This window comes from Protopterus annectens, chromosome 10.part0 (genome assembly GCF_019279795.1).
Source record: "Protopterus annectens isolate FY-2018-M chromosome 10.part0, PAN1.0, whole genome shotgun sequence".
Lineage (NCBI taxonomy): Eukaryota > Metazoa > Chordata > Ceratodontiformes > Protopteridae > Protopterus > Protopterus annectens.
This window is the reverse complement of record NC_056744.1, coordinates 1,111,861,712-1,111,887,023: the sequence shown is the minus strand read 5'-3', so window position 1 is coordinate 1,111,887,023 and position 25,312 is coordinate 1,111,861,712.

Sequence of the window (25,312 nt, the reverse complement as noted above, 5' to 3'; positions counted from 1 at the left end):
GTGTTTATTGAGACTTATTGATTTTCAATTTTGTATTAATTTTTACTTAATATTAAAAGTTTTTCATGATTAAAAATACTTCTGTTTAAGTGATAGTCCCTTATTGGAGTCATTAGTGAGGATTGAAGCTCACTGGTTACTGACCCAGGATAGTAATGGTTGTTATTTAATTGGGGGAAGTCTGGTGGGACATGGCCAGACATCATGTTCACTGGTGATAGTGGTATGGGACTTTTAGTTGGATTAAAGTAGCCTGTGGGTAGTTGGCATTAAGGTGTACACTATTGGCAAACACAAGATAAACATTCAAAATTTTAATCCACCACAGTTTTATTTATTTTTTTAGTTAGTCAGGGATAGCAGGCAAGGATGTCAGCAGAAGATTTTAGAAAGCTAACAAAAATCCAGTTGGCTAAGGAGTGTGGAGCCAGAGGATTGGTGCATGCCAGCCTGACCAAGGAAGCAATGATTTCAGCCTTGGTTGCAGCCACAACTCAGACTAGCCATTCAGAGAATATCCAGTTTGGTATTGGTGATGTGCAGCTTGCTGATTCAAGACAGTCCACATTTTCTTCAGAGGACCTGATAATCTGTCTGGAGTTGGAGAGACTGTGCTTGTAAGCCCAACATCTGGAGGCTAAAGAAAGGGAGAGGATGTGATGCCTGGAGGCAGAAGAAAGGGAAAAGCAGTGCTAATATGAATTGGAGGCTGAAGAGAAGCAGAGTCAATATGAACTGGAGGCCAGACAGTTAGAAGCCAAGGAAAATGAGAGATAGCACTGGCATGAAGTGGTGCTTCTTACCCTTTGAGAGGGTCATGGAGGTAATAGGAAGGGAATAATCAGACCCCAGAAGCTGAAAAGGTCAGTAAACTTTTTTGTCAGTGCAGGGATGGGAATGAATTTGATAGTTTTATTCATATATTTAGGAGAATATATAGACAAGATAATGTTGACCATGAGCTCTGGGTTCAGCTCCTGACTCCCTTACTCTATGGTAAATCTGGTCAGACTGTACCAAAGTTAAATAATGTAGATTGTTTGAATTATGAAAAATTGAAATGTTGCTTGCTTGACTGTCAAACTTACACCTGAAGCTTATACAAAAAAGTTTCATGAACACAGACACAAGGCAGACAAAAGTGTGCATGATTATATTGCTGACTTAACTACTTACTTTCGCAGATGGGTGAGTGGGTGTCGGGTCACCACTTTTGAGGGACTGGCAGACCTTTTGGTGAGGGAACAAGCCCTCAGTACTTTGTCTGATGACATAAGAGCCTGGTTAGCAGATCATGTGTGCAACTCTGCAGTGGAGCTGGTGGGTAAAGGAGATATCTACTTGGCAAGCAGAGCATCACTGCATAGGAGAGGTATACCCAGTGCTGTAAATGGACATAAGGCAACCTATGGGGTGCAGTCTAATCCACTCCAATAGAGTACACCAGTAATGGGGAAAACTACTAATCCAAGTGCACGGTAAGGGATTAGATGTTTCAAGTGCAACCAGATGGGACCAATAGCTGTCAAATGTCCATCAAGGCAAGTTGAGAAACAGAAGGTGAGGGAGCCAGCGAGTGGTGATGACAAACTGCCAGTGGCAAGTTGTTTAGAAACAATGGGGGTGCCAAATTATCACCACAATTTATATCCAGTCTTTGTGGATGATAAACAGGTAACTGCAAAGAGGGGCACAGCTTCTGATAGAATCCTTGTGAAGTCTATAGTGGTTAGAAAAGAGCAGTACTTGCTTGCGCAGCCAATTCCAGACCATTGGAAGGGACCCCGTTCCAAATACCCTTGGCTAGGGTTCATCTTGACTGGGAGGGTGGAAGTGGAAGCAAGTAAGTAGGTGTGCTCAAGGGTATTCCTGCAGATGTCCTAATAGGGAATGACTTTGATTATGCAGTACCTTGTGTATATGCAATATCACACAGTCAGGCTTGGAGACAGGCATGTAGGTCTAGTAGTCTGGGAGAGACCCACAGAGATCTCATACCTGAAGCTGGGAGTGGTGTGTTGGCTCATTCAGAGAAGGTGCTGTCTGGTAGCAGCAAGTCTGAATATGAGGCTGCTGGTGGGTAAAGGTACTGATGTTCCCTTGGACACAGTGTATGCGAAGATGTAGGTGAGTGGTGGTACCCAGAATGACAGTGAGGCACAGCTGTTGGAAGTGACTAGGCTTCCTGTGGAAGGGGTCCTGGGGAAGGTCACAAAGGTAGAGTTGAGACAGGCTCAACTTACAGATCCTATGTTACAAAGTTTGAGGGAGATGGCTAAGGAGGCACCTGAGGCTCAAGGAAGAGGGGAGTCTATATACTGGAACAAAGGCTTGTTGTATAGAGAATGGACTCTTGGAGGTGGGCTAGAAGGTGAAGTGATATGGTAGTTGGTAGTGTGAGTTTACCATCTGCTACTCTTGGCCATATCACATGACATTCCTTTCTTAGGTCATATGGGCATACAAAGTACTAAAAAACATATTATAAAACATTTCTATTGGCCAGGAATTATGAAGGATGTGGGAGGATATTATAAGACTTGTGAACAGTTCCAAAATGTTGGTAAAGCAGGGAACAAGGCTAAAACTCTGTTAAGCCTGTTATCAAAGAGCCATTTCAGAAAGTGGCCTTGGATACTATAGGACCCTTGAGTACTCTGAGTTCTACAGGAAAGAAAAACATCTTGGTGGTAATAAACTATGCTACCAGATATCCTGAGGTGGTGGCTCTGTCATCTATTCGGGCAGAGAAGGTGGCAAATGCTTTGATAGAAATCTTCAGCAGAGTAGATTTTGCACAGGAAATACTGACTGAGGTGGCAACTTCATGTCAGACCTGCTGACTTGTCTGTGGAAGAATTGTGGAGTGAAACATCTAAAGATCACCCTTACCATCCCCAGACTAATGGTCTTGTGGAGCAGTTAAATTCTACATTGAAAACTATGCTATGGTCATTTGCAGACCAGTTCAAAAGGGAGTGTGATGAGTATTTGCCCCATTTGTTATTTGTGTACAGGGAAGTACCACAGGAATCTACAGGTTTTTCACCCTTTGAGTTGTTATATGGGCATAGGGTGAGGGGGGCCTTTAGATTTAATTCAAGGCAAGTGGAAAGGTGAGAGTGAATCTCACAAAGAGCCTGTTGTGGCTTATGTTCTCAACTTTCAGACAAGAGATAAGGAGCTCATGGGTTTAGTTCAAAAGAACCTAGCTGTGCTCAACAACAAAATAAGGTGTGGTATAACAGAAATACTTGGGCTCGAGAGTATGATGAGTTACAGATGGTGATGGTACTTGTTCCTGTCAGACAAAATAAGTTACAAGCAGCTTGGAAGGAAACCTTTGAGGTGTTGAGGTGTTGAGGAAAGTCAGTGATGTGAACTACATGGCAAATGTGGTAGGTAGGAGACAACCCTCATTGGTCAGGTCAGACCATAAGCTAATCACCCTTAACATCCACATCCCACCCCCACCCCCCAGTAAGGAAACCTCCATAAAAAACTTCTCCAAAGCCAACTTCATGCTACTGAAATCAGAAGTAACAAACTTCATGACACCCATGCAGACGGGAACTGAAAGTTCAACTGCTGAGTCCTACACTAAGGTACTGTACGAGCACATCCACTCATGCATGAATCGTGCCATACCAAATAGATCCAAGATGCTCTCCTCCAAAAAAATGAAGCCAATCTGGTGGTCCCCTGCCATAAACAAACTTTACAACAAAAGGAAGAAACTGTTGCAGACAAGAGGAAAATCCCAGGATGCAAAAAACTCTCTTACCAGCCTAAGTAAAAAGCTGAGATCCCTCATAAAATCCTCCAAAGCTTGTTACGAAAAAAAAATTGCCAAAGATTCCAAAGACAACCACAAGGCATTTTATAACTATGTCAAAAATCTAAATGGCAATGCTCAGATCTGCTCTGAGCTACAACAGAATGGCATTAAATATACTGATCCAAAGGATATTGCCAGTATCCTGGCAGATCAATTCAGTGCCAACTTCACCCCCCTCTCACACCCTAAATGGCCCATCTCAATACCGGAAGATTGCCAACTTCCAGTAATAACGGCCACACAGGTAAAAAAATGCACTCTCTAAAGCTAAGAATACAGCATCCATGGGACCAGATGACATCCTGGGCTGTGTACTACATGAACTACAAAATGAACTGGCACCTCACCTAAGTGTCATGTTTAATCATGCCCTCACCTCAGACTTTGTGCCCACTGAGTGGCGCACAGCTACAGTTATCCCACTCCACAAGGCGGATTCCACCTTGGATCCTGGGAACTACCGCCTCATCAGTCTGACAAGCCTGATCTGCAAGGCCATGGAATGTATTATCATGGACCTTATAAACAAAGACTTTGGCAACTTTCAAACACTGGACCGCACTCAGTTTGGGTTTGTGAAGGGCTGATCTTGTCTCCTGAACATGATTGACTTCTTCAAATCAGTCTTCAGATCTGTGGATGAGGGTAAGGTAGTCCACACAGCCTATCTAGACCTCACCAAGGCCTTTGACACCATACTCCACTCTGGAATCATAGATAAACGTACTAAGCTGGGAATTAATCCCTACGTCACTCGATGGGTTGCCAACTGGCTTACTGACAGAACCCACACTATAAAAGTAGCTGACTCCAAATCCAGCTCCAGACAAGTGACAAGTGGAGTACCTCAGGGTTCAGTCCTGGGACCTCTCTTGTTTGGCATCTACTTCTCTGAAGTATAGGCCAACACTAAGGGACTCTGGCTAACAAAGTTCGCAGATGACTCCAAACTGGGTGCCATTATTGAATCCCCAAATGATGTGGATACTCTACAAAAGGGCCTTACAGAAACAGCTTCTTGGTGCCAAAGCCATGGACTCAAGCTCAATGCCAATAAATGTATAGTTATCCCCTTTGGGAAAAAACATGTACACATGAATTACCACATAGGTGGCAGTACACTAAACACCGAAAGTGTGATAAGAGACTTAGGGACACAGGTGGACAGTGGTCTCACCTTCAATAACCACATCGCCACAACAGTCGGGAAATCCTTCTATGTGGCACATCTCATCACTAATGGCTTTTCATCCAGAAAAAAGGAGGTCATTGTCCCACTGTACTCATCCCTCATTAGACCCATTATAGAATGCAACGCCCCAATTGGTATGTACCTCTCAAGACATCTGCAACAAGTGGAAAGGCCTCAGAAATACCTCATTAAAAGAATCACAGGCCTAAAACAGATGCCCTATGCTGACCACCTTAAAAAACTTCAGCTATACTCTGTCACATATCGTCTACTCCGAGGTGATCTCTACTTAACATACAAGGCCATGTCAAGCCCAGAGCTGTTGGACATGCTACACTTAAAGAAATCCCAAACCCTCAGAGCCAAACGCTCCAGGGATCTAAACCTTGTCATCACAATAAACAAAACATGCTGGAGGGATAGGTTCCTGACCCAGAGACTCCCAAAACTCTGGAATAGACTGCCCATACATGTCAAGCAGAGTGCCTTTTTGGCCCTCTTCAAAAGGAACCTTGATGATTGGATAGGAGAAAGGAAATTCACCCCAGGGATCCCGTCAGTCACCCTGCTAGACAGGGGTCCAGGGAAGTAAACATTGTGGAAAGAAATAGTCAGGGAATTGTTATGGCTAGGCTTGTATAGGCCCTAGGGCCGATAGCCTAGTACCAACCTATGAACCTGTGAACCTATAAGGGCACAAAATGTACCATGTGAATATGATGAAACCTTATCATGACCAGGAGGTCTTAGTGTTGAGCATTCATAGTGGATGGCAGGAAGACTCTGAAAGGGATATGGTAACCAATCTTTGGGGTGAAGCTAGGATTGACACCTCTGTGGAAGAGATCACCTTATCACCACAGTTAACTCCTAATCATGTCCAGGAGATAAAATGGTATTGCAGGAATTTGGGATATGTTCACAGGGATGCCTTGGTGTACTGACTAGGTGCAGCACCATATGGACACAGGAATCTAAAAACCTGTTAAGCAGGTTCCTTATAGAGTACTTGAGAGAGTGAAGCAGACTCTGAAATAAGACATATGGGAAATGCTAGAACTGGAGATAATTCAAGAGTCTAACAGTCCTTTGGCTTCCCCAGTAGTGCTTGTGCCAAAGAAGGACGGTAGTGTGAGATTCTGTGGAGACTATTGGAAATTAAATAGTTGCACAGAGTCAGATGCATACCCCATGCTGAAGACAGACAAATCCCTAGAACAGCTGGGTGAGGCTAGGTATCTGACTACTATTGATTTGACTAAGGGTACTGGCAGGTATCCTTGACTTCTGCTGCTAAAGAAAGGTCAGCCTTTGTAACCCCTTACGGATTGTATGAATTTACTAGGATACCATGTGGAATGAAAAATGCCCCAGCAACTTTCAAGAGGCTGGTAGACTGTATCCTGGTAGGAGCAGGGGAATATGTTCTAGCATACTTGGATGACATAGCTATTTACAGCTATTCCTGGCAGGAACATCTCCAACATGTGAGAGTGGTCTTTGATAGAATAAGCAGGGCAGGATTAACCATTAAATCCAGTAAGTGTCAAGTGGGTATGGCAGAGGTCACTTACTTAAGACACATAGTGGAAAGTGGTAAAATCAGGCTAGAACCTGTCAAGGTGAAAGCTATCCAAGTGTGGCCAGTTCCTGTTTTTAAGAAACAACTAAGAGCATTTCTAGGGATAGTGGGGTACTATAGGAAATGTGTGCCCAATTACAGTACCATACCTGCACCCCCTTACTGACCTTACTAGGAAGAATAAACCAGACAAGGGAATGTGGACCACAGATTGTGAACTGTAAATCCAAAATCTAAAAGAGTTTTTGGGAGGACCCCCTGTGTTAGCCAGCTCAGATTACAATAAATAATTTAATGTACAGGTAGATGCTTCAAATTATGGGTGGGGGCTGTGCTGAGCCAAATTTTCAAGGAAGGAGCGGAGTACCCAGTGGTTTATCTGGGCCATAGACTCCAACCTAGAGAAGAGTGATATGCAGTCATGGAGAAAGAGTGTTTGCCCATAGTGTGGGCCTTGCAAAAGCTGCTGCCCTATCTTTATGGGAGAAAATTTACTGTACTCACAGATTATAATCCTCTAACATGGCTTAATAGGGTCAGTACGCAGAATATCAAGTTACTGAGGTAGAGTCTAGGATTGCAAGCATATGATATGACCATACAGTATCACAGTGGGGTTAATGATGCCAATGAGGATGGATTGTCTAGAAGAGGAATGGGTAAACATTCCCAGGTAGACCCATTTTTCTCAAATGTTGGTTTTCAAGGGTCAACCTGGTGGACATCTTTGAGAAGGTCACCAAAACAATAGATGAGGACAAAATCATTCACACTGCCTACCTTGACCTGACCAAGGCATTTGACTCAATACCCCAATCAGGCATTGTTGACAAACTCAGAAGTTTAGGTACAATCCCATATGCCATCAGTTGGATATCCAACTGGCTCACAGACAGGACACAGGCAGTTAGAATTGGGAAACCACCACTACATAAAGGCCAGTCACAAGTGGAGTCCCTGAGGGATGAGTCCTTGGACCGCTCCTTTTTGGCATTTACTTCTCAGAAGTCAAGGTCAATGTCAGTGGTCTCTGGATGACTAAATTTGCAAATGATTGCAAATTAGGAGCTGTCATTGAATTTCACACTGACACAAATGTTCTCCGGGAAGGGTTGACAGACAAAAAACTGATGTCAGAGCCATGGACAAAAACTAAATGCAAAAAAATGCATAATAGTATCCTTTGGGAAGTCATCTATTCCTAGTAATTATTATACTGACAACACACCTCTTAGAGTTGACCCAGTAGTCAGGGATGTAGGGACACACATAGATAGTAATCTAGCCTTTGACCATCATCTGTCTACAATGGTGAAGAAATCATTCTATGTTGCGCAACTTATAAACAAAGGTATGGCATCTAAGTCAAAGTAAGTCATTGTTCCACTCTAGTCGGCATTCATCAGACCTATCATTGAGTACAGTGCCTCCTTTAGCATGGACCTAACTAGCATATCCAACTATTAGAATGTCCACAGAAGTTCCTCACTAAAAGAATACAGGGCATAAGTAAAATGTCCTATGCAGACCGCCTCATGGTCCTATCCCTGTATTCTGTACCCTACAGGTTTTTGAGAGGAGATCTATACCTGGTATACAGGGCATTGCTAGACCCCACACTGATGCACCTCCTGCATATCCACAAAAAAAAAACAGGACCAGAATTACCCATTCTAAAGACTTAAACCTTGCCTGTGATATAAATAGGACCTGTTGGAGAGACAGGTATGCATTCCAGAAGCTACCCCATCTATGGAACAGGCTCCTCATCCATGTGAGGCAGAGTTCCTCCCAAACCCAATTCAAGTGCAACTTGGAAAATTGGATGGGAAACCAGAAATTCATCCCTGGTTTGGCACCTATGTCTCTAATGGACACAGGTAACCTGTACATGGTTAATCTCCCAGGCCCATGCTTACACTTATCAAGGGTATCAGAATTTGTCAAAGATTTGAGATGCATGGCTAGGCTTAAAAATGCCCTTGTGGTCATTAGCCTAGTAAACACCTATGAACTTAGGAGTTCAGGTAGAAAATGTTAACTGAGCCCTATTATTAGCAGAAGATGAAACTGAACCTACTGCCTGAGAACTTTCTATAGTGTAGTATTTAAAATTCTGCATTTGTACCCCATTATTATTTTCAACCAATACTAGCAGATTGCCTTTTTCCACTACATTAGAGATCCCAGACCATCATATATTACAAACAGCCTATGTTTTTCTATTAAGAGGTACAATAGAAAGAAGTATAACTATTTTATGTTAATATCATGTTCCCTCATAAATTTTTTCAATAAACATATTTATTAAAGTATCATGTATGACATAGGCAATCTTACATGTATATAAATGAAAAACAAACACTGAAACCACTTTAGATGCAAACATTATACATCACAGACAACATTGAAACAATTGTAATTGCAAACATTATACATCACTTATAATCTATGTAGTCATTGTTAGTTAAGCATTATATGGCTCGTTCAAATCCTGCCTCTTAAATCTCAGTTCTTCTCTACATATATTGCTTCCACAATTCCAATTTTTTTCTATTTAGGTGGCTCCATCCCCTTTCTAAAATCCCAGTTTGTTGTTTTATCTCTGTTACTATATTCACAACTTCTAGTAAAGTTGGTTAAGTCTTTGATTTCAATTTTCTAGTAATTGCATTTTTGTCAGCCACCATAATTAGACTCAGCAAGGCTTTAATATGTCTAACCAATTTTTATTCTGTATCATAGCTAAAAAAATCATCTTCCCAGTCAATTTAATCTGGTCACCCAGCATCTTTGACAGAGCAGTCCACAGTGAATCATTAAAGTCTGCCAGCTCATTGCACTCCCAATAAATATGTTTCCAGCAGCCATCTTCTTTCTTGCCCATCACACCTGTAACATTTGCTGTCTACATGAGGAAAAATTCTTTGGAGTCTACTTGGGGTATAAAACACCTATGTCAACATTTCCAGGCAAAGATCCTAAATCTTTTAGACTTTGTTGCATTGTCTATTTCTTAATTGCTTATCCAGTCTCCCTTCCCAATTGTTTCTAAGCTCCTCTAATTGATTCTTATAATTATCATGCAATATTTTATATGCTCTACTAATTATTCATTTTTTAATGACAGCCTCTGTTCTAGATTCTATTAAAAACTCTACCAGTGCTGGTCTTTCATTTAGGACCCCCTATTTATTTCTCTTTGCCTATACTCTGATATCAGGCCTTGATTGGGAAAGCAATCTCTAACCTACAGTCCAAATACATTCATGGCCTTTTCCCATTCTGTTACCTTTCCCTTTCTAGTTATTTGCTCCCAATACTTTGGTTCTATTGCCAGTTTTCTCTAATAAATTCCAGCCCTCTCTTGCCTATTATCTGTATCCCTAACCACAGTCATCCCTATTGGCAGAATCTCTTTTCTCCATTTTCGTGGTGGTTTAGTTCTTAGAATACTCCCTGCTATTTTATGAATATAATACTTTGTATGATTTTCGTTGTTCTCCTTGAGAGTCTGCATCCAAAATCCCAGTCTCTCTGTATTTCTTGAACTTCCCCTCATATCATCATCATTCCTTTTATCTTTGAATTACAGTTTTCTGCTTGTGCTATGTATAAGAGCCTTAACTGTGTTGCTCTAAAATACTCGCTCAAATTGGGTAATCCTGTACCAGCTTGTTTAACTGTAAGAATTGCCAGTAAAATCTATGTTCTGGTCTATCCACTTAATCTAATGCAGGTTAACAAGAAAGACAGATCCTAGCCTAATAATCATCAGTGCAAGGCAGAGAAATATCCTGGATGGGCTGTCAGTCTATTACATGATGCCTAAAGTTTTTGCAAGTGGCATGAACATCTATGGGAGACATGGTGTAGTTCCAAGTAGCCTACAGTGATCTGCAGGATGTTGATGAAATGTATTTTCTATTTTAGTTTACCTAAATCCAGCTTCATTTTTAGATGTCTTCTTATTAAAACATTCTACCTATTAGTTTTACAGGCAAACCTATATTCACACTCCTCTCTGACATAGTAATAATTCAGGTTATTGTAATTCAGTTATTCTGTCCTTAACTTAGACTCTCAGAGGTAAGGGTTGATAGATTATTTATGGAAAAAAATAGATTGCCTATAAGAAACAGAGATTCCTTTGAAATTGAAGTCTGCTTAGATATCATCTGTAATATGTTGGTGGAGATGGACACTAGTTTTTTAGCCTTTCATCATTCTTACAATATAACTAGAATGTCTATATTAAATGTAAGCATATCTCTTGTCATGCATTAATAAAAATAGTCAGAGCATCTAATGCAAAATAATATATTAAAGCCTAAGAGGAAATACTGATACCATGCTTCGCTGGATGCAGTATTGTAGCCTTAATTTGTCTTCTTCTTCTTTCGGCTGCTCTTGTTAGGGGTTGCCACAGCAGATCAACTGTTTCCATATCTTCCTGTCCTCTGCATCTTGCTCTGTCACACCAACCACCTGCATATCCTCTCTCACCACATCCATAAACCTTATCTTAGGCCTTCCTCTTTTCCTGTTACCTGGCAGCTTCATCCTTAGCATCTTTTTCCCAATATAATCTGCATCCCTCCTCAGCACATGTCCAAACCAATGTAATCTTGCCTCTCTGGCTTTGTCTCCAAACCTTCCAACCTGCGCTGACCCTCTAATATATTTATTCCTAATCCTGTCCATCCTTGTCACACCCACTGCAAATCTTAACATCTTCAATTCTGCCACGTCAAGCTCTGACTCCTGCCTTTTTGTCAATGCCACTGTCTCCAACCCATATAACATAGCTGGTCTCACCACCCTCTTGTAGACCTTCCCTTTCACTCTTACTGGTACTCGTCAGTCACAAATCACTCCTGACACTCTTTTCCACCCACTCCATCCTGCCTGTACTCTCTTCTTCACCTCTCTTCCACACTCACCATTACTCTGAACTGTTGATCCCAAGTATTTAAACTCATCCACCTTCACCACCTCTACTCCTTGCATCCTCACCATCCCTCTCATTTACACACATATATTCTGTCTTAGTCCTGCTGACCTTCATTCCTCTTCTCTCTAGAGCATATCTCCACCTCTCCAGGGTCTCCTCCACCTGTTCCCTACTCTCACTACAGATCACAATGCCATCTGCAAACATCATAGTCCACGGGGACTCCTGTCTGATCTCGTCTGTCAACCTGTCCATCACCATTGCAAATAAGAAGGGGCTCAGAGCTGATCCTTGATATAATCCCACCTCCACCTTAAACGCATCTGTCACTCCCACCGCACACCTCACCGCTGTCACACTACCCTCGTACATATCCTGTACCACTCTTACATACTTCTCTGACACTCCCGACTTCCTCATACAATACCACAACTCCTCTCTAGGCACCCTGTCATATGCTTTCTCTAAATCCACAAAGACACAATGCAACTCCTTCTGACCTTCGCTGTACTTCTCCATCAACACTCTCAGAGCAAACATCTTAATTTGTCTAACCCAAAGCAATTGTCTTTATAGCAAAAAACTTTAGTTTACTGCTCTTGTCAAAGAGAAATCATATTATGCACAAACTATCCTTCCAGTTAAGTTTCCTCATAGGTTACACTTTCTACATTATTTCCTCTCTTTTTTATTTTTTGCTTTGTTGTCTTCCTTGTGAGAACTGTCATTCCTGTAACTGCTCATAATGAAAAATATATTTGCAAATATGCTATGGTATTCATAAATATAGTGCATTGTTCCATTAAAAGGCAGACCACTATTGTAGCTTGTCTGCTGCCGTGGCAGTAGCATGATTTATAGTCCTGAACAGTAGTACTACCACAGCAGTGCATAAGCACCATACAGCAAAGAAGCTTGCTATTCACTGACAGTACACATAGATATACTATCTGTTCACTGTGTATTGTCCATTGTCATTTATGATTGCCATTCATAGGCATGGATCATGGTCCTTAATGGCAGATTACAAGTATCCACAATTTTTTATTAATTGTTAACAGGAACAGATAATGCCAACAGGTGTACAAGCATTCCACCCTCTGAAAGAAAGTTACTGTTTGTCGTTTTTGCATTTAAGTTACCTGTAACACATTGCACTTAAGTTACCTGGCACTTGCTCATTAAAGCAATTATATAAGTCAGCACTAAAAATTAAAAGCACTACACCCTCACTCCCCACTGGCCCTTGTTTTCAATTATTAAGGAATTCCCAATATTATTCTAACATGTCCAAAGGTCAGTTGTCAATCTCCTCTCCGGTCCAGCTGGTGAATCTGGGAATCTTGAGGCAATGTTACAACTGCCTCATGTACACAGACAACCCTCTCCTCCTCCCAACAAATTCCAACACATGTGAGAGATGCAACCATATAGCCAAACTGGAGGCTAAGCTCTCTCAACTCAGTACTGGCATAACCAGTCAGGAGGAGAAGGAAACCACACTCACTACAATTCCAGTCTCACATAGACCTACCACAACAGCAAACCAAACACATAATCACACAAAAACATACTCGGAGGCTCTAAATAAAGATCTGCCTAAGCAGCAGAGACCTCCAAAGCAGACACCCAAGCAACCGCTACCCCAAAACAAAACACGTGCAACACATATCTCACAAACCCAGTGTGATGAACAGTCACAGCCCTTAAGACTAAACAACACACCTGATACACTTGTAATAGGTGACTCTATCATCAGGCACACTGACATCCTGCTCACCAGGCTGAACAAGGAGAGGGTCATGGTGAGCAGCCTGTCGGGCGCTATGATCCGCCACATAACACAAGCACTCAGGTCACTCCAAGGCAAGTACAAATATGACTCAGTCATTGTCCATGCTGGTGTGAATGACCTGAGACATACCTCCCTGGACTACATGAAAAGAGACATAAAGGAGCTCTCTGAGCATGTAGCCCAGGCCAGTATGACCCTGACCTTGAGTAGCATCTTACCCTCACCAAGAATGATGCCACAATATGAAGACAAGATGATCAATTTCAACAATTGGCTTAAGTACTGGTGTCATTCACAGGGGATCCAATGCCTGTCAGCTTGGGATGATACGCTCGACAAGCCAGGATGCTTCAGTAGGGATGGCTTGCACCCGTCACCCCTGGGCTTTCGGATATTGGCAAAGGCACTTGCTACCCCCATAGTGCCTTTTTTAGGCAAGGCTCAAAAACAAACCCACCTCCATAGGTATCACAAGGGATAAGAAACTAAGAGTAATGCTACTCAACGCCAGAAGTCTAAACCTCAAGATGCATGGACTCGAAACTCTCCTTAGCATGGAGAACATAAATATCTGTGCAGTAACAGAAACCTGGTTCAGGGCTCCTCACAGCGCCCCAGTACTACCAGGTTATACCTCATACCATGCTTTTCGCCCCAAAACTTGGACCGAACCACAAAAGGAGGGGAGTATCGATATTCATCAAAGATACCCACACCTCCAGGTTGGTGGCAAAGCACGAAGCATCAGAGACTATCCATGTGCAACTAACAGTGGGTAAAACTGCCTTCCAGTTTATAGCCTGCTACAGACCACCCTCCCAAACCCAGAAACCCCACTCGGCCTTCCTGAGAACACTGGAAAATATGAAGGTCTATCCAAACACCATTATATTGGGTGACTTCAACTACCCAAACATAGACTGGGAGCATTACTCTAGCTCCAACACCCTAGCCCAAAGGTTCCTAGAATTTATAAACTCAAATGCTATGGAACAACTTGTTACCACTCCCACAAGAGGGGAAAACATACTGGAAATGATCATCACCAACATAGGGACTCTATGCTCCAGACCAGAAGTGTATCCCTCACTGGTAAGATCAGACCATAAACTAATCTCACTGGATATTCACATCCCGACCCCACACCCTGCCCAGAAAACCACAGTGAAAAACTTCTCTAAAGCAAATTTCACACTCCTCAAAACCGAGGTGGAATCCTTCAAAGCCCCCGGGCCTGTGGAAAATATGGCCCAGACCGCAGAATCCTTTATAAATGCATTCTATTAACACCTTCAGGAATGCATGGATCATGCGTTCCTAAATAAAACCAAGACCCAATCCTCCAAAGGCAGACGTCCTGTCTGGTGGACCCCAGCCATAAACAAACTATACAATAGAAGGAGGAAGCTACTAAATGATAGAGCAAAATCCCAAAAAGGGAAGGCATCACTGATCAGTATTAGCAAAAAACTACGGGCACTCATAAAATTGTCTAAGGCCAGCTTTGAGAGAAAAATTGCACAGGACACTAAGGATAATCACAAGGCTTTCTTTAGTTATGTTAGGAACCTGGGTGGTAATTCCCAGATATGCTCAGAATTAGTCCAAAATGACAAAAAAATACACTGAACCCACAGACATTGCCAACATCCTAGCTGACAGGTTCAGCGCAAACTCCCCCCTCCCCACCAAAAGGGCAACTATCTATCCCAGCAGAGTGCTGCCCCCCTGACATCTCAGATGCTCAGGTAAGAGCCGCCCTCTCAAAAGCAAAAAACACAGTATCAATGGGACCAGACAGTGTCCCGGGCTGCGTCCTACATGAACTCCAAGAAGAGCTAAACCCAAACATAAAACTACTGTTCAATCTCAGCCTTACTACAGGATATGTGCCCAAAGAGTGGCGTACAGCAACAGTGGTCCCTCTCCATAAAGGTGGTGCCTCAATGGATCCTGGAAACTATCGCCCCATAAGCCTGACTAGCTTGGTCTGCAAAGCTATGGAAAGGATCATCATGGACCTCATAAATAAAGATATTGGGGACCTACAGACACTGGATCCTACCCAGTTCGGCTTTGTTAAGGGCAGATCCTGCCTCTTAAACCTGGTTGATTTCTTTGAAACAGTCACCAAGGCCATTGACGAGGGGAAGGTAGTCCACACAACCTACCTGGACCTCGCAAAAGCCTTTGATACAATACCCCACTCGGGCATTATAGATAAGCTCACCAGCTTAAATATAAACCCCTATGTCACTAGATGGATTGCAAACTGGCTCAAGGACAGAATCCACATGGTTAGAATTGCTGGAGCCATGTCAGACTCCAAACCAGTTACAAGTGGTGTCCCACAAGGCTCAGTCCTGGGACCTCTCTTGTTCGGTATATATTTCTCGGAGGTACAGGCCAACACGGAAGGACTGTGGCTGACCAAGTTCGCAGATGACTGCAAACTGGGCTCCATAATCGACTCTCCAGCCGACACAAGCATCCTCCAAAAGGGCCTCATAGAAACAGACAACTGGTGCCAGAGCCATGGCCTCAAGCTAAATGCCAAAAGTGTATAGTCATCCCTTAGGCAAAAACAAAGTGCCCACAAATTACCACATAGGTGGTAATCCATTAAGTACAGAAGAAGTAATTAGGGACCTGGGGACCCAAGTTGATAGCAATCTCTCATTTGACAACCACGTGGCCAAAGTGGTTAGAAAAACATTTTATATAGCCAACCTAATCATGAAGGGATTCACATCTAGATCAGGGAGGTCATCGTGCCTCTTTACTCATCCCTCATCAGGCCCATAATTGAGTACAATGCCCCTTTTGGGATGTACCTTACCAGACACCTGCAGCAACTGGAAAGACCCCAAAAGTACCTCACCAAGAGGATGAAAGGGCTCAAACAGATGCCATATGCTGCCCGGTTAAAGAAACTCCAGCTCTACTCAGTGGCATACCACCTGTTCAGAGGCGATCTGTGCCTGACGTATAAAGCCATGTCCAACCCGGAATTAATGGACATGATGCACCTCAGAAAATCCAAATCCCATCGAGCTACTGGCGAGAGACTTGAACCTCAGCACTGAAATAAATAGGACATGCTGGAGGGACAGATTCATAACCCAGAGGCTTCCTTCACTCTGGAATAAAATCCCAGTCCAGGTTAGGCAGAGTCCCTCATTGACTCTCTTCAAGAGGAATCTTGATGAGTGGATGGGAGATCGTAGGTTTACCCCGGGTATCACTTCTGTGTCACTGTTAGACAGAGGCACAGTATACTAACCTCAAAAAAGGGCATAGCAAAATAAATTTAAAATGGGTGGCGAAAGCCAAACACATTCTGGCTAGGTTTATAAATGCCCTAGGGCAGATAGCCTAGTATGAACCTATGAACCTATGAACCTATGAACCCAACAGCTGCTGTACAGTTCTGTGTTGCATGACAGTGCAGTGCAGTATATAAGGGAGTAGCATACATTTATACATAGGCATACCTTGCTCTGCTGTGCTCTATTGTCATGCCAAATTATGATTCATAAACATATCAGTTCTGCACTGATATGTTTATGATTCATAAACATATCAGTGCAGAACTGTAGCTTGCTGTTGTGGCTTATGATGCAATTTCTTGATCATCTGATTCCCCCACCTCCCCCTAAAAAAATATACCTCTCTGCCATGACAATGCTTTTGTAGATTTTCTTACCATGCAATAGAGGATTTGGTTGTCTCCACCCAGTGGTACTATTGCTCAGATCTGGATGCAGTGTAACATACTAGCAGTGATGGGGGATTCATGTAGAAAAGCACAATACCACATATTGCATGTGGCTGTTGGCCCATATGTTACTTTTCCACCATAATGGGTCTAATTCTGTTGAAAGATTTAATCAGGAAAGCAATTTTATGTGGTAGACAGGGATGGTGTATGGACCAAAGTCATTTACAGAAGATGGGGAAAAAAGAAAAACTAACTGAAGTCACAAATGATGATAATTTTCAATGACAATCAACTGTAGGCTGCTTCTTGTACCTGTGTTATTGTGCAAATATGCAAAGTCATCTGCCATCATGTGCTACACTACTTCATAAAAACATACAGCCCATTTCCCATATCTCTGGAGGACCATCCATTTGCATGTGTGCTAATGTACAGGAGCTACAGTACTATACCATCTGTTCCTACTGGCACGATGTCTATGATATCAGTGTGTGATGGGCCGGGGCAGAGCAGGTATGCTTGACACAGCATATTTGCTTTTACTGTACCAAACAGTGGGAGATGACATTGCATCTCTTTTACAATTTTACTTCATCTTTGGCTGTCTGCAGAAGTGATGGTGATGTAGTAGCTGACCTAAATTATTCTGGGGAACACATTACCATTGCATTGGGCTACATATTGCTGTACTTCACATACACAATTTAACCTCAGCAAATTTTGGCCTGTAATCCACAGTGCAATCTGTTATTGCAGCATTTTTGAATTTCAGAATATACTCTGAGACTCCTTTCTGTGTTTTTTGCATAGATAACAGCGTCCAAGTGCACAGTTTAATGTTTGCTTGTTCCATTATGGATAGGTCCCTTTCTGAACCACATAGAGCTTTGGTACATTCCTTGGAGAATGTACCAGCCCTGCACAATGGCAGTCCTTCTTCATGTACAGACACATGTACATTAACTCATTGGTTATTGTGTTCTGCATTTTCTTATGTAACTGTAGGAAAATATAATAATATATACAATCAGTGTTGTAACTGTATCAGCATTTTAGATGACAATGTCTGATATTCATTAAATGAGAGAAAGAGACAGATTACAAAATAATTATTACTTACAGTGTTTAAACAAACATTGCTCTATGTATCTGAGATTCTTGCCACATAGCATAACCTCTGTATTTCACTCTTGATGGTATAGTTTCTTGTTTTTCACAAAACTGGATCAAGTTGTTTACTACTGACCTTCTCTGACGAGGCTGACACAGTAATTATCTTCTGAAATGTGTAATCATCTGCTGCATACTGCCTGCTGCTCTTTATATGATGACAGTCCTGGAATAAGCTTCTAAAAGGACGTCAGTGTTTTCATGAGCTGCCCATTTATTTGGGGCCATTACTCTTAACTCTTCTATTAAAGCATATAGCTGTTTGTAATTGTTTCATTAGCTTAATTCTAGACATCCATAAATCTAGTGTGCTCGTATTCATTTATGTAGTTAGTTAGTTAGTTAGTTGGTTAGTTAGTTAGTTAGTTAGTTAGTTAGTTAGTTAGTTAGTTAGTTAGTTAGTTAGTTAGTTAGTTAGTTAGTTAGTTAGTTAGTTAGATGATTTTCTGAAAAATACACAGACTTTTAAAGCACAAGCAGAAACTTCAGTAAAGAAGGAAATAATATACATAATATTAAGGACTGGAACATAACAGAAAGAAAAGTTTCAGATTCTTAAGCATCCTTGAATAAATCTGTATCATCAGTAGAAAGTTCATCTTTTCCTTCCAGACCATTTATAATATTGATTATAGGTAAAAGAAAGGGCAAACCCCAGTAATCAACCGGGGTGCACTTCATTGTGTATCATCCTTTCACCTGAGTTAACTGGACTCCCTGTGTCTTATTTCCTACTCAATGGTTTCCCATGACACAAACTGAGGACCCATTTCAAGCCATTTCCATTTCAGCCTGTGACCTGTTGTGTGTTACCATTTTCAATACTTTTTTCAAACTCTGAGTAGATTGTGTATAATGCAAATATCTAATATGATCTTCATAGAAGTGCTTTTCCTTTTCTTTCCTTTATTCTGGTAAGTTTTCAAAATCAATACTGGCTTTTGTTTTGTGCTGCATGGATCTCCATGTAGTCCAAGGTTTTTGTACTAATTAGTAGATTTTATTGAGAGGTCAGTGACATCTAAACTCGCCGTGGGATTAATCAACAATTGTGTAGGCTTTGTGAAAGGTTGCACTTTTTCAATGCGTTCGTACAATGAACAGCGTCTCTCATTGGATATGCATGCTGCTCATCACTCTTACATATTTCTGAACACTGTTAAATGGTGCTGGGAAGAACGAGCATACATTGTAAACAAAACTCCTTGCTGTAGGCAGACACATTATGGGAATACGTGTGGACAGCTTATGTGAAGTAAGGGCAAGTGAATTATAAACGTAGGGAACATGAAACTGGGAGAATGTACACAGACTACAATGAAAATATTGTACACTTAAGTATGAGGAGATGGCAAACTGAAAAAATGTACACGGTTAATGCATTCATATGTGATGATGTCAGAAAGAAACATTTTAAACAGAAAGACATCCATATTGGTGGTAATAATAAATAATCCTGTTTCCAATTGTTTACCCATGCACATAACTAAAAATGAACATGTTAACACCAGATGTGAGAGGGATACAATGCAACACTGTAAGAAAAGGGAGCATATTTGATATTAATGTTAATAACATGCTGAGTAGAGGTAACATTTAGCAAGAACAGTGTATACATTAGCAGCTATTCACATGCACTGCAGTAATTGAATATGACACAGGGAATGTATGTGTGATAACTGACTATAGTGCAGTATCCTCCACTTCATCTTGTATATTGCATGAGCTGCACAACTGCTGTGTCATGCACAATACAAAGGGACATGTTTTACCATTTGCTGTCACTGGAAAACCATAGATTGGAGGTACATTACTTTGACACATCTATTAGGCAAGCCTGTGGAATCCCCAACCATACATGTACACAACAGATAGCTGTCTGACAACATTGTTATCTACATTCATTTGCACCATAAACAGTAATAGCACTGAAAATATACATGTGACAGATGACAACACAAATCTGATGACATTGCAGTAGTTCAATGTCTCTGTTTGTAAATGGAGAGCAACTACTACATGATTATACTGGGCATGCTTACAAGAGATTACAGCGAACACTGCCATAACAGCATGTAAACAACACTAACACACAAGAAAGTATATGAACACAGTCCAAATCACACCTTATGATGATCTGGTATCATGACATACAGGAGCACATGTTATGTAAGTAATCATGCCCTATAAAGCTATACAGTGTGAAGAAAAAATTACAGTAGTGCATAAATGTTTAGAGAAAGACATACAATACAGTGCATTCTTATTTGGAAATTAAGCAATACCTGTGAACAATCAATAACATACACAATATCTGCAGCTTGCCAGACTTGACCACATGCCAAGAAAGATGTGTATCAACTTGTGACGCCACAGAAATAGGCATACTGTGTGTGTGCATGATGAACACACTTGAAGGGCTTACAGCACTTCCTTATTGTAATCATTATGGATCCCCTACTGTGGAGGGTGATGTCTTAAAAATGTTGTTTTCTGACTGTACCATAAATATTTCCTTTGCCTAAGTCACTCCTGTCTGACACCATGTGACAGCCAGATGTCATTAGATTCAAACCCCTGCCATCAAGCTACAGACTTTACAGAGCTGTGTATTGACTGCATGTGCCACACAACATAAAAATGGATCTTGTCACAAATAAATTAAATTAATATGTGAAGTAATAAAGGACATTTGAGGGTAATTTGTACAGTATGATTTTGTCAGAATGATGGCAATAAGGCAATTACCTTGATGTTCATACAATTCTGAACAGTGCAGTGTCAATGTTTCTTAGTCAGGTAAGCTGTCCCTATTGTTTTGTACAACAAAATTGTCCCAGAGTTGAAACACACTATATTTGTGTAGATATGCTGTACAAGTCATTACTTGAGATACAGGAGCACTCACAACACAACATTTGCCAAACAACTGTTTCACAGGCAGGATATTAAAATATGACTTTATATTTCTTTTTCCACGGTGCAAACTGAGAATAATAACTTCAAGCAGTGTTGTTTGTGTAATGTCAGAACATTCACAGAATGTTGTCATTTACTGGAGTTGAACAGCAAGGTATGTAAGTCCACTGACAACCGACAGATGTATGAATCACATGTGCTACAGTGGAAGTCTTAACAAAGCTCTGAAACTCCATCTCTGTTAAGTCATTACATCATATGATTATGTTGCAATCTGTATGAGATAAAGGGGATGTGAGAGGTTTTGCCGACTGTAATTGTACTCATTATAACATTTGTGGATGTATGATACATGCATAAAAGTATTAGGACACACAATGCTTTCAATCAGTCAATGTGTGTTTTGAACATCTGACTACGAGACAATAGAAGCTACATGATATTGGGAAGAATTAATGTGCAGCAGTGCAAATAGTTATGCAATTGTGGGGTGGGGTATTTGGGTCTTTTATGTCATGACATCATGTTATTTCTGCAAGGCATATGTGTACCAATAATTTCTTTAAAAAACTATATGCATCTTTCTCACACAACACTGCTTGCTGCTAGGTATACCCAAACACACGAGATGTGTAATGCAGCTGTCACTGTGATTTGACAATAGCAATCATGCTCAATGTTTGGATAAGCATGTATTCGAACACATGCCTTACTAAGGCAACAATATACAGAATATCATCTCATGTCCCCATATCACAGGAAAAACCTTAGTATTTCTCATGGGAAAGCCAAACATCCCATGAGAAATACTATAGCAATAACCCACGCCTGGGTGTGGGTAATGCTGGATTTACCCACGGTTGGCGTGGTTTGCCAACCGTGGGTAAATCCAGCATTACCCACACCCAGAAGTGGGTTATTGCTATTATACAATGACATTATTTAAGACAAAAAATAATTACTTTTCTTAAATAATGGCATTGTATAATACCTCCTTGCTGCCCTTCCGCAGTTGTCTGGTATTCTGCAGTAGTTCTGATGTACTGCGCATGCGTATGCCCATGCAGTACATCAAAGCTGTGGGCAAAAGCAACAGAAAAAGCAAGATCTCTGTTGCTTTTAACAAACTGTTTCGCTATGTTAAATGGGTTTAACATAGCGAGACAGCTTTAAAAAAAGCAACGGAGTCTCCGTTGCTTTTTTTAAAGCGGTCTCGCCATGTTAAACCCATTTAACATAGCGAGACAGTTTTGAAAAAAGCAACGGAGAAAGCAAGATCTCCGTTGCTCTTTACAAACTGTCTCGCTATGTTAAACGAGTTTAACATAGTGAGACAGCTTTAAAAAAAGCAACGGAGAATCTCCGTTGCTTTTTTTAAAGCTGCCTCGCTAGGTTAAACCCATTTAACGTAGCGAAACAGTTTTGAAAAAATGCAATGGAGAAAGCAAGATCTCCGTTGCTTTTTAAAGTGTCTCGCTATGTTAAATGGGTTTAACATAGTGAGACAGCTTTAAAAAAATCAACGGAGATGCTCTGTTGCTTTTTTTAAAAGCTGTCTCGCTATGTTAAACTCGTTTAACATAGCGAGACAGGTTGTAAACAGCAACAGAGATCTTGCGTTCTCCGTTGCTGTAAAAAAAAAAAAAAAAAAAAAAAGAGGGAGACCGGACCTTTTTCCACTACTAAAACTCTGATTTACAACGTGCACACTGACCAATCAGCATGCACGTTTTGGAATATTAATGGGGGGGAGTCATGGTATAATAAGGCTTTTCTTGTGGAATCCCCATCCATACATGTACACAGCAGATAGCTGTCTGACAACATTGTTACCTACCTGCACATTCACAGAAATACTGACACAAGTGTGTCTAAGGAGTAATGGCTGGACTTGAACAAACTACCTAAGATCACAAGGTACAGAACACTACTTTACTCATACAGGAGATGTTGTTTTACAGTTGCAACAATGGACATTTGAATGGATTCATCACCATTCTTTCATACATTGAGGTTGTTATAGGAATGTATGAAGGTTGTTGAAGTGCACAATAGCACTATACAACTACACATGCTGCATGCATTAGAAGACTTCTCTACACAGCACAACAGACAAACGCACACAGTTACCATTCATTTCTGTATTCAAACCTCCTCCTTCTGTACTTATTCTGTCTAGACCACACAGTATCAACAGCCAGTGCCATAGGATAACTTATATGATCACTGGTATATAGTTTATTTTGATAGCATGATGCAAGCATTGTGTTTCCAAAACTGGTTATTCTCTGTGGGTAATACAATTTTATAGGGTAGTCTTCTGCCAGTAAAGATACGTGTCCTAAATGGAAGTTTCAAATTCCACTTTCAAATGTTTTTTTGAATGTAACTACAATACCAGAGGGCAACTGGGTTTGACACTTCCTGCTGGAACATATAAATGTGGGTCTTGCCCACAGTGTCATTTGATAAATACTTTGAGTTGTTTTATAATTAGGAACAGGAAGTATACTATTAATGGTCATTTTTCTTGTTATACTATAAATGTTGTGTACCTTTCTCTGTGTGTTATGTGTCCAGCTTTTTATGTGGGTAAAACATCCAGATAAATTAGGAAACAAACGTATATATGAACATTGTACAGATATTAAAAACAAGAAAAGGACCAATGCACTTTATAAACATTTAGAGTCACATCCTGACCATTATTTTAATTTTTTGGTTTTGGAACAGATAAAATGGGATATTCAGGGTCATGTAATTGATGCACACCTTGACAAAGCTGAATTAAAATGGAAGCTAATATCTGATGCAGTGAATAGACCTGGGTTGAACGAATCTTGCGCAATTACTTCACTTCTTATATTAAAATATTATGTTGTTTTATAAAAGGATTTTATATACGTAAAATAACTTTTTTGTTTCAATTAGTCAGTTTTGAATGATAGTTTTTAATAATAGTTTTGAATATAAATTTTTATTTTATCTTACATTCAAATGTACTATAGGTGGTACATGTTTAAGGATGTTTATTGGTTCTGTTTGGTCATGTGATTATCAACATTGTATATTTAAATTCATTAATTGATTTTATGACTGTTCTGATTAAGTTCTTTTGGTAAGAACCAAGGTGCTGAACTAATACAATAAATCATTTTGTGTCTTTTTGAGCTGTACACACTGGCGTGTTCTTGGTTTCTATCGTTATCTTTCTTGGTTTTGTAAAATGGAAGTTTACGTAAACCAATTGGTTAACCAATGTTGGATTCAAACCCTCTACCTATCTAATTACAAAATGGATAGACAACAGAATTTGCCATGAGTGCCACAGGTGAAATCTGAGGAGGGTACAAAATGCACTTTTGACATGATGACCTCATCACTGTGATGCAGAGATGATGTTTGTGGTAAAACTGGGACAAGGGGTTGGGGCATCCTGTCTCATGTGAAAATCCTCCCCCTTAAAGTTGATAACAGCATGCCTGCAAAGGAAGCTATAAGTACATTATATTGCAGCTACTTACACAAGTTCTGCACTCAGAGATTTGAACCTCCTACTTCTCTAGTCACACAGTCTAGGAAACACAGTATTAGTAACAAACACCAAAGGAGAAGTCTGATTCTTAATGAAAAAGATGATGCAGTGGTGCAGCGGTAGCATTGTTGTTTAAGCAAGAGGTTCTCTGGTTCAGTTCCTGGGTGGAGTGCCTTCTGTGCGGAGTCTGCATGTCCACCCTGCATTCATGTGGGTTTCCTCCAGGTGCTCTGGTTTCCTTTCATGTTAAAAAGACATGCTTCTGGAGCATTTCTCCCCAGGCCTCTGCTGAAAATTTGCTTTGTTCTAAGTCGGACTTTCCTGGTTAACAGATGTTAAATAAAGTGTGCACTTTTGACATGATGACCTCATCAGTGTGTTGCAAAAAAGAAGTATGTGGTAATACCTGGATAACTGGATGGTGTAGTACTTACCCAGAGTAAATTTCTCCCAACACTGGAAGCCAATACAGCATGTCTGTTCAGGAAGTTATAAGCACCCGATATTGCAGCCACATATATAAGTTTCCCACAGTGGGGATGGAACCTCATATCTATCTAGAGAATATAGTTTGAATCACAAGTGCCACAGGAGAAGTCTGCCTTG